We start from the raw sequence: 13,915 nt of genomic DNA, 5'->3' as shown, positions 1-13,915 counted from the left end.
CATTTGCCCTGGGACCTTATTTCCTCTCGATGGTCCTGCGAACATAAATGGAAGGGACTGTATATTATTTACCAGTGAGTAAACACCTTGTAGGACAGATAGCATCTAATCAACAAGCGTTAGTGGTGTCACCAGTATTCACTGGGTACCACGTGACACACGTGTCCTTCCTTTGGATAGAGCAGCGGCAGGTTGCAGGGGTAAGTAATGCCCGTCTCATTTTCCACTTGGACCAGATCTTCCAGAGTTGTGCTGTGAGCGTAGGTTGCCTGTCTGCATTGCTCGGCATGCAAAATAACCATGCTCTAATTCACCATTGGTGAATCCAGTGCTGTCAGTATCAACAATGAATAACTATGATCATCCCAAAAGGTACAACAAGTTACTGCTTCAAATGTGTTCTTGAAACAATGGTCTACCTGAATATCGGAAAATATGTTAAATAATTAAAAATAATGCTGAGTGGCTTGAAAATTTTTTCCCTGTAATCAGGTTTATATTTATCTTGTACAAAACAAGCTATTGCATGATATGTCCTAGCAAAAATTTAAAATGTTTTAGCATTTGGAACATTTGCAATTGTATATTTTCATGTTTCATTCCATTCAAATGGTTTTTTTTATACATAATTCACATTCCGATAGCGGAATTCTTAATTAACCTAAATATAATACCTAATTGTAAATAGCAGGCATACAGACAACAGCCATACCAAAATTTTTAAATCGTATTAATTTTTTTTTCTCAAATGTACGTAATAGGTTTTTTAATTTTAAAACAATATTTAATATCAAAGTAGATAATATGTTATTTATTTTCTTCGTTCCTTTTCTATGCCCTCCAAAGTAGAATAATAATAATTTAGTCTTCTCTCCTCCTCTCTTCTCCCCCCCCCCCCCCCCCCCCCCCCCCCCCCCCGAAATAGGGTTCAAATTTAATTCACCGGCGTAACACCACAATCAAGCCGCTTATTTTCTTGAAATTTTAATGGGAAATACAAAAAAAATATTAGCACAGTGCGTAAAAATTACTAATATTTAACATTTTAAATTAAATTATTATAAAAGCTAAGTTTCCCTTTAATTTCTTTTAACAATAATTATCGCTTAAACTCTAGTATTTTTAAGTAGGAAAAAAATAACAGGATGGCGCCAAAGCTGAAGTCGGCCAATCCACGAATCGCTTTCAAGCATTCTCCCCTCTCCCCATTCTCAAAACCGTGACACAGCGGGCTGCGGAATGATACGCTAGAATTTCCAGCGAAGGGTCTATTTTCCACCCAACACGTCAGCCGACCCACTGCAACGTTGCCACATCTCGTGTAGATTATTGATCGCGCTGGAGTTAGAAAGAGAAAAAGAATGGCTAGGCAGTCTACGTGACGCCAGCGTTCGACCGGTACAACACCCACAGTAGAACATGCCTCATTAAAACCGACTGGGACTACGTCTGCCTGGGTAACCTTGCTTTGTACGTTTTTACCGTGCTTGTTTGCGGTCAATGAACATGCGCTGCGCACAGCCAACAGAGCGTAGAAAACATGAGAATGAGTTTGGTATTGCTGCAGAACAAGAACTACGTTGAATTAAACCACCTAGGCTTTTAAAAGGAATCCTAATAGGCATAATACGTGCTACTTATTTATATCAACTTTATTAAATTCCGGTTTATAATTTACGCAAGAAAACTACGATCGCTGATACAGTACCGGTAAGCACGAAAGTTTCAAGACGTTACAAACCCTATACCTAACTTTAAATTGTAAAAAGTAACAGACACAGTCGTGGAAGTCTTGATGAACACATGAAATACAAAATTGAGAAGAAAAGGTTTAATTTCATTTAAAAACGAAATAATATAACCCCAGCTTCAAATCAACGTGATTCAAGAGTAAAAATATAAACTCAAGAGAAACCTCTGTTGAGCAAGAAAACTAGTTTCACTCTCCCTATTCAATAGACACTCGAATTTTTGATCTAGTAACGTCACTCTAAAATGTCCACTTTTTTTTCCTATGGCGATTAACTGCAGTGAATAAAGGTACTCACCAAATTTAATTGACGCTTTACATATCAAAATTTATACACAGGCTCTATATTACTTCGTAACTCAAATAATTATTACTTAGCATTCTTCGTGCCATGTGGTTTTGACAGTTGACAATGGCAGCTACACTTACTCTTTTAGGTAGATTTCAAATAAATACTACCTTATTGTAGCCGTTACCATGGTGCTACTTCCGGAAAACAATTATATAGCTTTTCATTTCATGGTCCATATACCTCAAAAACATCGTCAAATCAAAAGTTTATACGACCAACCATTGCTGCAAGGGGTGGCTGGAATAAATAGGGTTTGAATGATAAAAAAAATTCATGACTCCCTTAGTATGCACACCATCAAATTCGTTCAAGTTGTTTGTAAAAAATATTTATTATAATTTTTATTTAAAACAATTTTTGATTAGATGAGCCATTGCTTGAAATGGGTTGAAAAAATGAGTGGTAGATTTAAAAAAAAAAATAACTCCTTTAGTAGGTACACTATCAAATTCGTTCAAATTGTTTGTAAATCTTATAATTTTTACCTAAAACTTTTGTCTGAAACAATTTTAGATAATACAAACCATTACTGCAAGGGGTATAAATAACAACGGTAGAAAGACAAAATGTCATTACTTTTTTAATAGATATATTATCAAATCCATTATAATTTATTGTAAAACTCCTAAACTTTATCTAAAATCTTTGGCTGAAACATTTTTTGATGAAACAAACTATTAACGTAAAAACCGGGATTGAAATTTTTTAAAAAAACTTTCATATTATTAAATTCGTCAGAATTTATTAATAACCATATTAATATTACCTTAAAACTTTGTCCAAAAAATATTTTATACGGCAATGTGTTAGTGCAAGTGATGAAAAGTGTTGAAAAGGGTTTGGAGGTCATAAATAATTGCATACTACCTTAGTAGACATAATATGACATTCGTTAAAACATTCTGTGCTGGATGCATAAGTTAAAAACATTCAAAATATATTCGCTGATTGGAATATAAGAAAATGTTAAATCGATCCTTTTTTTTTTTTCATATTGCCGATCATATAGTCTACATTAAGTTCTTAAAACTTCCAGGAGTTTACAGAAGTTTCCAAAATATTTTCAGAATGTATAGGTACTTCGAAAAAAGTTATTAAAATGATCCAGGAGTTTATAGAAGTTTCCAAAATATTTCCATAATAGGTACTTCGAAATCTACCTACGCCTGTAGGCTGTGTCGAAAGGGGTCTATTTTTATTCCTTTGACAGTAACACAGCGTGGAAGGTTGGCCGCTTTCCCAATGCGGTTGACACGCTGCATTGCCTTATTGATCGCCATGCGGCAAGAATGCAGTTCGTTGCCTTTATTTCGCTGTTCAGACAATTGAAACAGCCATAAATTGCTAATAAGGTGCTGCAGCAGGTATCACCTCATTATATGTCAGCCAGTATTAATTACCTACATAGTTACCATAGCCATGACACGCGATCCACACGCAACCCAATGCTATCTCTCACAGTGCACTCATCCAAATGTCTGTCGGGATATTTTGCAACCGTGAGTAGCAGGCTCTGGAATAAATTAAACCAAGCGACAAGGCAAACAAAAAATCTAGCTTCCTTTAAGTACAGGCTGAAAAAACATATTTGTATCAACTGCTTACCATGACCACTTCGCCGTTACCCTACTGCTTGAATCTGTGTGTGAATGAGCGAGTGACTGGTTTTAATGTAGTAGCACCTATTTTCTTTTCCCGGTTTTGATACTATTTACTGTATGTTTAATTACTTTCCTTTTTATGTATTTCTATGCTAAATTTTTAATTACTTTAAATTAGTTATGGTTGAATCTTTTGTAGTAGTTAATATTTGAACATTAAGTTAAAAATTTTATTTGTTCTCTTAATATTTAGTCAACATCTGCTTATATCATGCTTAATTTTTAATATTCCACTATTTGATGTAGTTGCAGAAAAGTGGTTTAAGTGTAAGAAAAGGCGTACCGCCTTAACTTCGGCACCAATAAAGACGATAAATAAAAAATTAAATAAATAAATAATCACGATGAATAAAAGAATTTTCAAAATGTGATCAACAAACTTGACCAATATTATAAATGCGAAAGTGTATTTGCATGTCTTTCCACGCAGCAACGGAGTAACGTATCGACATGATTTTTTTGCATATAAATAGTTCATGGGCCGAAGAGTGAAATAGACTACATATAATTATGAAATTACATCCTTAAAGGAGTGAAAAAGGGGTAAATTCAGTTTTATAATAGAAAGTCATAGGAGGTAGGTCATATAAACACAAACAATGAGTTTGTCATCTCTATATGTCCGCCACACGGTCATATTGTAAGGTCTGCTAACTTCCTATCCTCCCATTTGGGCTGCTAGCGAACTAAAGGCGAAAATAACCGTTTCAGTGTAGAACTTTTGACTTCTGAACACCAGGTGTGGCTGAAGGGTTTAAAGTCCTACCAAACTTGGGATTTTATTATATTTATGTCTTATATTTTTAAGGGTGTATTTGTGTCTACTTAAACACAAAAAATTTGTGCTTTTTAAATTATATTTCATCAAAAGTTGTATTTTAGTAACATAAATGTGTAAATATTAAAATGCCAACCACTAAATTATATGTCTTGTTTTGCAACTGCAGCCTCCGACCACATGAAAATAGGTGTAACTCTATGTGCAGTAATACGTATAGGTAAAATATGTTGAAAGAAGAGAACTGGGTGTGTTCTAAGACGTAGTTGCAGGAGAGAAGATTTTTCACATACATGAAACTCTTAAAGGAGTTGGATGCAGACGGTTTCCATAATTTTATTTCCAGTAAGGAGCATGGAGTGCAGCTACCACTCCTTTTTTTTTTTTTCAATCGGGGAAAAAAAATAACAGAGCTTTAATTATTGTAAATTGTTTAACTAATCGTTACAAACTATTGTTATTTTTTAATCCTTCTCTTTTTTACAGTTAATTTGGCATCATGGACCTTCCTTCCCTAAGAAGAAAAGGTTTGGATACGAAACCTCCCCCCCCCCCCCCCAAACCACCGGTTTTGAATTAGATAGTCCCTATTGGACACCAGTATTGTTTCCAACACTCAAGTAGCTCCACAATAATATATTATTTTCTTCCGATACTTGAGAGAGTGTTTCAAAACATCAGTACTATTTCGCAGCCTACAGAGGACAAGATGGCAACAGACTTGTGTTGTAGGTGTGCTGGTTTGGCCATCACCGCTACACGAGTTACCACCCGTTTGAAAGAGCGCTTGAATTATATCTATACCAATAAAATATCGATATTTTTTAACATATCGGTATATTATAATATACAAACTTTTACCCATGATCAACTTATTATAGAAATATTTAGCTATATGTTATATTGAGTTCTTGATACAGCTAAGCTAATATAAACGAATTGCCTAATACAAGTTTAGCTCTGTCTGGCAAAAGAGGATACAAAAATTTTTTTTAAATATTAATTAATCAATTCTCTATATGTTTCAATGTTTTTATACAATTTTTATTTTTATTTTTAAGTAATTTTTATGGTTTTTACTGATACAAACTTCTGAAGATGTTAAGAGATAAAGAAGTCAATAGCATGTAGAAAAGATAATAAGAATAATAAAAAATTGAAAAATTAGTTAGTTGTATTTCATTTTGCTGGTAACAACAAACTCTGCTATATGTAATTTAATTATATTTAACTGAAACTAGCATAAATATTTTCCTATTTTTTTCAAAATCAGCAGCATTTATTTTTCAGTTTTCCAAGCTTTTATCCTTTTACTTTTTTTCTTTCAAATTCATTTACAGATAATTTTAATTTTTTTAACTAAAACTCTATTATTTTATTCAAATTCGATATTATTGAAAAAAAATCAATATCAAAAAATATAGGCCCAAAAATATCGATATCAAATTATCGATATTGAACCTGAAGTATCGATATTTCTTTATATTGATATATCGTTGCCAATCCTAATCGACACACGATCCGGCTGGGCTGTCGTGTCGTAGCGTGTAACTCTCGATTATCCGTCAATGAAGCTTATCCGCAATGCCCACAGCACTTTAGAAAAATCGGCATTGATTCCTAAGGAATTTCATTTTAAAAAATGGAAGAAATAACATTAAAATTGATTAAGGGCCTTCCCCCCACCCCCTTCGGACACTCATGCGGTGTGAAGAATCCACGCGGCGGCATCTTACGAAAAACATTTAAAAATACGCTGAGGTCGGATTAATAAAACTTATTCTGAGTTTAGTTTTTTAACAGTATTTCCCAGAGTCAATGAGGCTAAAACGAGTGTTTTAAGAACGATGTTTAGGTACGAAACTCCCGGGACAGATCATTGAAAACACTAAAAGAACTTCGCGATGCGCCTTTATCTTCATTTCTCCGCCGGATAATGTTACGGGCACCGCACAAATCTCTTAGTAGTTCTATGCACTACGAGAAGACTGCGCGCCAGTTCAGAGCCTTGCGCTTAGAGGCGATACCGCGCTATAAGCACCAGCGAACTTCGCACTTATCATTCCGTCTCACGACACCCCTGATCCCGAGGGTTTCCCCCCCCCCCCCCCCCTCCTTTACCACTTCTTTAAGAATTAAGAAACTCTTCACCGAGGGGGCCCGCTTGCGCTTGTAAAAGCGTCATAACTATGTTTTATGGAAAACTTTCGGTTTATTTTTAAGTTTTCTGTATATTTCACGCATGCAGGCCAAAATATGGACAGTATACAACATGCAAGCAACGTATCCAGAGATGACTTGACGGTCTGCTCCGCGTACAAATTCTCGGGCCGCACGGGCCCCACCTTTACGAATCCTGTAGATTTGCGTCTCTGCCCCTGACGGGTCGTTACCACAACGCCGAAATACCACAACGCCGAACGTACAATAACGCCGAATACCATAACGCCGAATGCCAAATCGACCGCCACGCCGCCAGCTAGAAAACTGCTGTGTACCACAACGCCGAAATACAGTAACGCCGAAAAATGTTGCTGCGAGGAGGGGCGGGGGGCACAGGAGCAAAATTAAACACAACTGAATGAATTTGTGTGTGTTTCTTAAATGTATCTTAACGCCGAAATACCACAACCTAACCTAACCTAACCTAACCTAGGTTAGCCTAACCTAGCCTAACCTTACCTCACCTCACCTAACCTAATCTTTGTGGCAGTCCTGCAATGACATTTTTCGGCGTTAATGTATTTCGGCGTTGTGGTATACAGCAGTTTCTAGCTGTCGGCGTTGTAGTCAATTTGGCATTTGGCGTTATGGTTTTCAGCGTCATTGTACGTTCGGCGTTGTGGTATTTCGGCGCTGTGGAGCATCTCCGCCCCTGACTATGCGGACTTAAACCTATTTTAGCTAGCTAACAACGATTGATTGAAATTGTTGTATTGTCTCTGCCCTTAGTTTACAGGCCTCAGAACCATTAAATTTTAACTGAAAAAAACAACAACTTAAAGCTGCAGTAGCGGTGGTTTGTATCGACTCCGGAAGTCGGCCTCTCGTGCAAACGCCCTCCTAGGAAGCAGCAGAGCGCGACGTCACGGCACAATGACTTCTTTGTTCTACACTCGCCCGTCTCTTCCCCCGCATGCAGCAATGACCTTGCTGTCGGCTGTAAGGTATATCTTACTTATATCCCTCCCTTTCCGTGTCCACGTGTTGCAGATAACCGCACGGGTCACTCTCAGAATTCATTGTTACCCACACGAAAATGGTTGTGCACAGCTCCGCTTTAACGCTTATTTGTTTACACCTAGAGGACTCAATAAGGAATGCTATTTTTAGGTACGATTTTATTCCCAAGACGTCTATCTGTAGAATTAAATTTATAACTCAATAAAATAAGAAGCTAGGTAAAAAAAAAAAAAACTTAACACTCATCGCTCAAACGTATGATTACTGAATGTATAAAACTATTAATATTATTATTTTCGTATTTACCTTGTCTGTTTTCGTTTCCTACGACGTAAAGAAAGAAAAAACTCTCTGCAATGTAATATGTCCATACATTTTTACATCACACTTCCTGCCATTGCAAAACAAGCAAGGTTAAAATTATCATTCCTAATCAAAGGTAAGTATTTTATTTCAGTTAAGCACGTTAGGATGTGAAGCTTCTAGCATGTTCGAATAACTTGTCATCTTATTTATTGGGCAGTTTCGGTGGGGATTACTGTCAGAAGTTGATTGCAGGATTTCCTATTCAGGGTATACGCTGTCTCTAGTCTAGTAATGGTGTGTGTGTGTGTGTGTGTGTGTGTATGTTGACGAGGGTTCAAGTTTATGTTGGGGGGGGGGGGGGGGGGGGTTCACTCTGCTCCGGCTCCCAATAAGTCATGAGCTCCATGAGTTTGTGCAGTATTTACAGACTACTTGGGTTTCTCTACCTCACACGCTGACAATAATGCTAAACTCATTGAAGTTCTGGGCCTACGGTGTACTACTTTCCGTCAACGTATTCTGCGAGTAATAAATACATTTTTCATGTACATATACTGTTCATATCATTACAAATGTATCCATAACCCGGCAACCTTAAACACGTATATTTCAAATGCATTTTTAATTAAAACATTTTGTTTTGTTACATACATATAAATATATGTAATGAAACATGTTGCTATGTCTTCAAACAAAACTTGATCTCCTTCCGAACCCAAATCCAGGCTACGCCACTGCAGTTGTCCATGTGGTTGGTAATTGTTGACAACTTATATGCAGCTCAAGATGAAGCCGTTGTTCGCCTCTGTTCCCGGAAAACCTCTCGGCATGCCTTCTAAGAAGGGGCCTGCTATGACGACAACATGGCCGGCAGCTGTTCGCCGTAACGAGACCGGCAAGACCGCGCCTGCCGGCCGGCCATCTGTTCGCCGAACCGCCGCCGCCGCCGCCGGCACGAGCGGGCAGTGTTGCCAGATATGTCTACTAAGATAACCGTTCGGCTTTGGCCTGAGACACACTTAAAACAGTTTTACCTGACTCGAAGCTCTCCCAACGTCCCAACCAATAATTTAAGTTAAGAGTGGACAAAAAAAAAAAAAAGCCTGAATTCTTGAAAAAAATCTCAGAAATTAAAACTTAAGTCACCAAAATATTTTATTTCTTCCAAAACAAAGACAAATTTACTATTTATATAATTTTCGGAACGAAGTCCTCGAATAAAGCCTAATAGATTTGTGGGTGATCACTGTGCACGCTTGTTAAGATTGGATGACTAAAAATATAATATAGATAATCCTACACATGCCAAAACACACATAAGCCAGTCAAACTAATTCAGTTTTCAATATAAATTGTTGCTGTGAGATAAATGTAGCCCAAATAACGAGGGGGAGGAAGTCTCGAATAAAATGAATCAGCTACTTGTTCGCTCTATCTGGCAACACTGCGGGCGGGCCGTGAAGCAACAGCCGTCGCGGGGACGTGACCGGTGACGCAGCTGCCTTGTATGGACACGTAATTCCGGCGCGGGGAAGGCTTGATACGCCCCGCCGTGAGTCACGGCGCAGGCGCAGGCAGCTTGCCCAGCCGGCTTCCCGCCGCGTCGCTTGCCGGCCATTTTGGATCTCGTTTCTGTCGTTCGCGTCCCGTGGCAGATGAAGCTCGTGTTCAGAAACTAATGTTTCTCATCACCCCTCCCCTGAAATAATGTCACTTTCTAGTGAAAGGTGCGATCAGAACAGAAAGCCGAACGTAGTGGTAAAATGCCATATACGCGTTCGTGAGGTTGCGGGGTCGAAAACCATTCCGACCATTTATGGTAAATTTCTTTCCAATATTCCCTGTACTATGTTGAGTAAATACGTCTATAATAATTATAGGTATTGATGTCTAGTTTATTCATTATATATTTATTAACGTCTTCTCTTACACTTAACCTCATTTTTTAAATATACTACCTTTGCATTAGCTAAATAAACTAAATAATTCAACACAGCAATAATAAAACTGATGATAAAATAATTAATAAGATAGAAAATTTAAAAAAAAAAAAAAAAATTAAATTTTACTAAAAGCAACTAAAATATTCAAACTGCTTTAAATAAGTATAGGCATACACCTGCTGCAATTAAATTAAGGATAAAACATTAAAAGTTGACAATCCAAGAAAAAATAAAGAAACGCAAGTACAGTAATACCAGTCCCGCACACATTCAGTACGTAAGCTGCGAAGAGAGAATGATGAGCAGTTGTTCCAAATATGCTTCTCAGTCTGTTTGGAAGTAGCTATGTTTTAAAGTTGTCTTGTCGCTGGTGCCAGCTCGTTCTACGGTTTTCTATTCGTGTAGTCGTGGCTGCAGAAGATATTGATAACATTTAGATAAGCTACCTTAATCTCGGTCCGCCAGGTTATTTTAATTACAGCCTGAGAACAAAAAAAAAATTCATTATATTTGCTTTCAATTTCCACTCACTACACATTTATATCTCAGTATCAATATTAAAATGAAGATAAACATAGAAACGTACTCTCTAATGTCGCAGGGATTGTTGCTCCTGTTCAGTATTCAAATTCAATGATTTTTTAAAATATTTTATATTCCATTTAACATAAATGAATTTACACCAATACAGTATAATGCAAACGATTTTAAAACCTCCGATTAGTTATGTTCATAGCATCACTCTTTGGCAAATAGGAGCAGTTAATCTCAAAGATGAAAAATATCAGGTCAAAACTGAGGAATCGGTTAAATGATGTTCATTTGGAAAATTACCTTCGAATAGCTTCTTAGGGCATTGAAAAGATGATTTGGCTACTTTAGTTTAGAAACACTATGCCAAGTGTACTTATAAAATTAGAAATGAAAAAAGAACTGATTTTTCTTGCAAATTGTTTTATCTTCCTCAGCATGAAACGCACTGAACAAAGTTAAAATTTAAACCTATAGTTTTATTTGTGTTTTAATATAATTTTGGGCCACAACTTCTTAGCGTCAGAAATGTATTTTATGAATTTTAAAATACTTTGTTGGAAGATCCACAGTAAATATTCATATAGAATATTTGCAAAAAATACCATAAATAAATTATCGTTACAGAAATATACATCGTAAATGAGGGGGCTAGATTAAAACAACATTTTTAAGCTAACAAGGAACTTAAATTTCGATGGTTTTGCTAATTTATTTACAAGAAATATTAACAACTTCAAATATGAATGTAGCGTTTTTGAAATCCGAATAAATTACGTTGACATCTTATATATAAAATTCTCGTGTCACAGTTTTCGTTGCCATACTCCTCCGAAACGGCTTGACCGATTTTGATGAAATTTTTTGTGCTTATCCGGTATCTATGAGAATCAGCCAACATCTATTTTTCATCCCCCTAAATGTTAGGGGTAGTCCACCCCTAAATTTTTTTTTTATTTCCAGTTTTTGGTAGGAAATCACCATGGCAACAGCTGTTGCTTTGTTGATGCTTCATTCGTCTCTATGGCAACGGCTATTTCATTGTTAGTGCAGTCCTCATCACCGTTGAAATTTTGCAAGTACTTTAAATATCAAAAATTGCCCTTTTTTTTCAAGTATATATATTTTACAGACTTGAAACTTCACAGTAATGTTCCTTATGTTACGCAGGATGACATTTTCCGAAAATTAGATCCCATAGCATAGGTGGTTAAAACCAGGCAACAGTGGGTACTTTGTCTGCATGAGAACAGTATTTTGCATTGTTCATGCCTTCTGCGTCTCCATGGCAACAGGCATCGCGCGGCAGTGGCGTACCCACAACGAGGGGCATGTATTATGAGCGGCGCAAGAGTGATCTGCCTGTAGACTGCCGTAGCGAAGTACGGGTACATCAGTTTTATGTTGCGTGCATTGTAATAAATTTTCACGGAATTTTTTATTATTTACCAATACTGTAAATGGGAGATGTGGCTTAATTCTTTTTCCATTAGTATAGCCGTGCGAAGCCGGGTCGGGCAGCTAGTTATATTATAAATATGATTCTACAATTGAATGGCAAACTTTTTGTATGGCAGGTGCTAGGGTAATGAAATGAGCCAATAGGCGCGGGGTTCTGAGCTGTTGCTCAGATGAACTAACTCCATAGCTCAAACCTGCAGAACATTATCACCACCCATGAACAAACCGTTTACAAGAGTCAGATACACTCATCAACTCTTAAAACACCTCCGTGCAATTGTTACTGTGTTTACAATACTTGGAATCTGTTCCCTTCCTTATAAACGTCAGCCAATTCCATCTCTGAACAAGTGCCTGCTATTGATTACATAATTATTTCAAAGGTTGATTTCCAAAAGTGTTTGAATTGGCGTAAAAGTTCATTTTATACAATGGATTTGTTCTAGATGAAATTGAAACCGCAATCATAATTTCTCCACTCAACCACTTCAATATACCAATTCAGATAAATCAATTATCCATTCATTATTAGCGGAGTGATCAGTATACATCACTTTTTGGTTAGTGGGCTTGAGTTCCACATAGGTTGTGGGTTTTGATATCTTACAAACTAATTAAACTTATCGACGAAATAGCCACATTATAAGTAAAAATATTAAAATGTTTTGGCGAACGCTTTAAATTCCTTGGAAAAATAAAAATTCGTCGAAAGAGTGACAAGGTCGGATGTGCACGTGATGGGACACTCAAGGTTCTATATTTATCATTTGTTGTATACAGAAAAGTTATGACGTGACCAACAAAATGATGCATTTATTTAAATACAAAAGTGCCTTATTGATATCATTTCAAGCAGGGGGAGTTGAGGAGATATCATCCCCCCCCCCTCTTTTTTTCGAATCATAAAATAATTTATTATTTCCACCAACATAAGGAAGGAAATAATTTGAAAGCAAAGAGCAAGGTGGTTCTACCCACCGTAACATTTTTTCACTCTTAGGAAACAAAATTTTACTTATGCATAACATAAGCGTATTATTAATATTTCAGTACATACTTTATTGTTCAGGTAGGTAAGAAAATTGAGTGTGGTGCCCAACTTTAAATATCGCGATATTTCAGTTTCAAGTATATTTTTCCATAAAAAATATTTATGGCATTTGTGAGAAGATCTAATAAAAATTTAGTTGTATTTAAGTTTAAGGGCTAAATAAATAAACAGTTTTGTAGCATATAATCTAACCGAAATTGACTTGCGTGTATTAGCGCGTGTGCAAACAAGTGAATTCGGTGTGCATTCGATCTGAATCACAATATTAAAATTAATAATTTCAACACAGCCCTGTAACATTTCATTCTTTCAAAAAGTTTTAGATGACATTCCACCCCGTTCTTTTACTTTTTTTTAGGAATAGTTTTACTTTGAGGAAAATACCCTGACCCTAATAGTTATGCTTATCCTAGGAACATTTTATACGTTAGCATCAACGATTCTGAAAATCCCGTTTTAACAAAATTTACTTTATGACTGCAATTCGAGTGAAGATAATATATTAATTACAATCTTACGTTTTCACATTAACCAACTTTATTAAAATTAATGCGATTGCTGTATTTAAATGTTCATTCCACATGAAGCTTTCTCGAGATTAATCTCTTATGATTATGAATTTGGATAGGAACGAATGCATCGCAGTAAAATATTATTTTTTTATTTTTATTTTTGATTATCGTGTGTGTTTCCCCTCAAGGATTATTGCGAATGACGTGCTGAAGTTGTTTGACTTGCGGTTTTTGTGTTTTCAACATTGTGGCAATTTTGAATCCAGACGATTATGCGAATGTGAGAAAAATAAGATTATAAAGGAGGGGGGGGGGGGGGGACTTGCCCTGAGTGCAAGTCGGTGGGTCCGTCACATTGTTAAACTGACTCTCAGTGGAAAAAAAAAC

The sequence above is a fragment of the Bacillus rossius genome, chromosome 5 (genome assembly GCF_032445375.1).
Source record: "Bacillus rossius redtenbacheri isolate Brsri chromosome 5, Brsri_v3, whole genome shotgun sequence".
NCBI lineage: Eukaryota > Metazoa > Arthropoda > Insecta > Phasmatodea > Bacillidae > Bacillus > Bacillus rossius.
Note: the sequence above shows the minus strand (reverse complement) of the source record.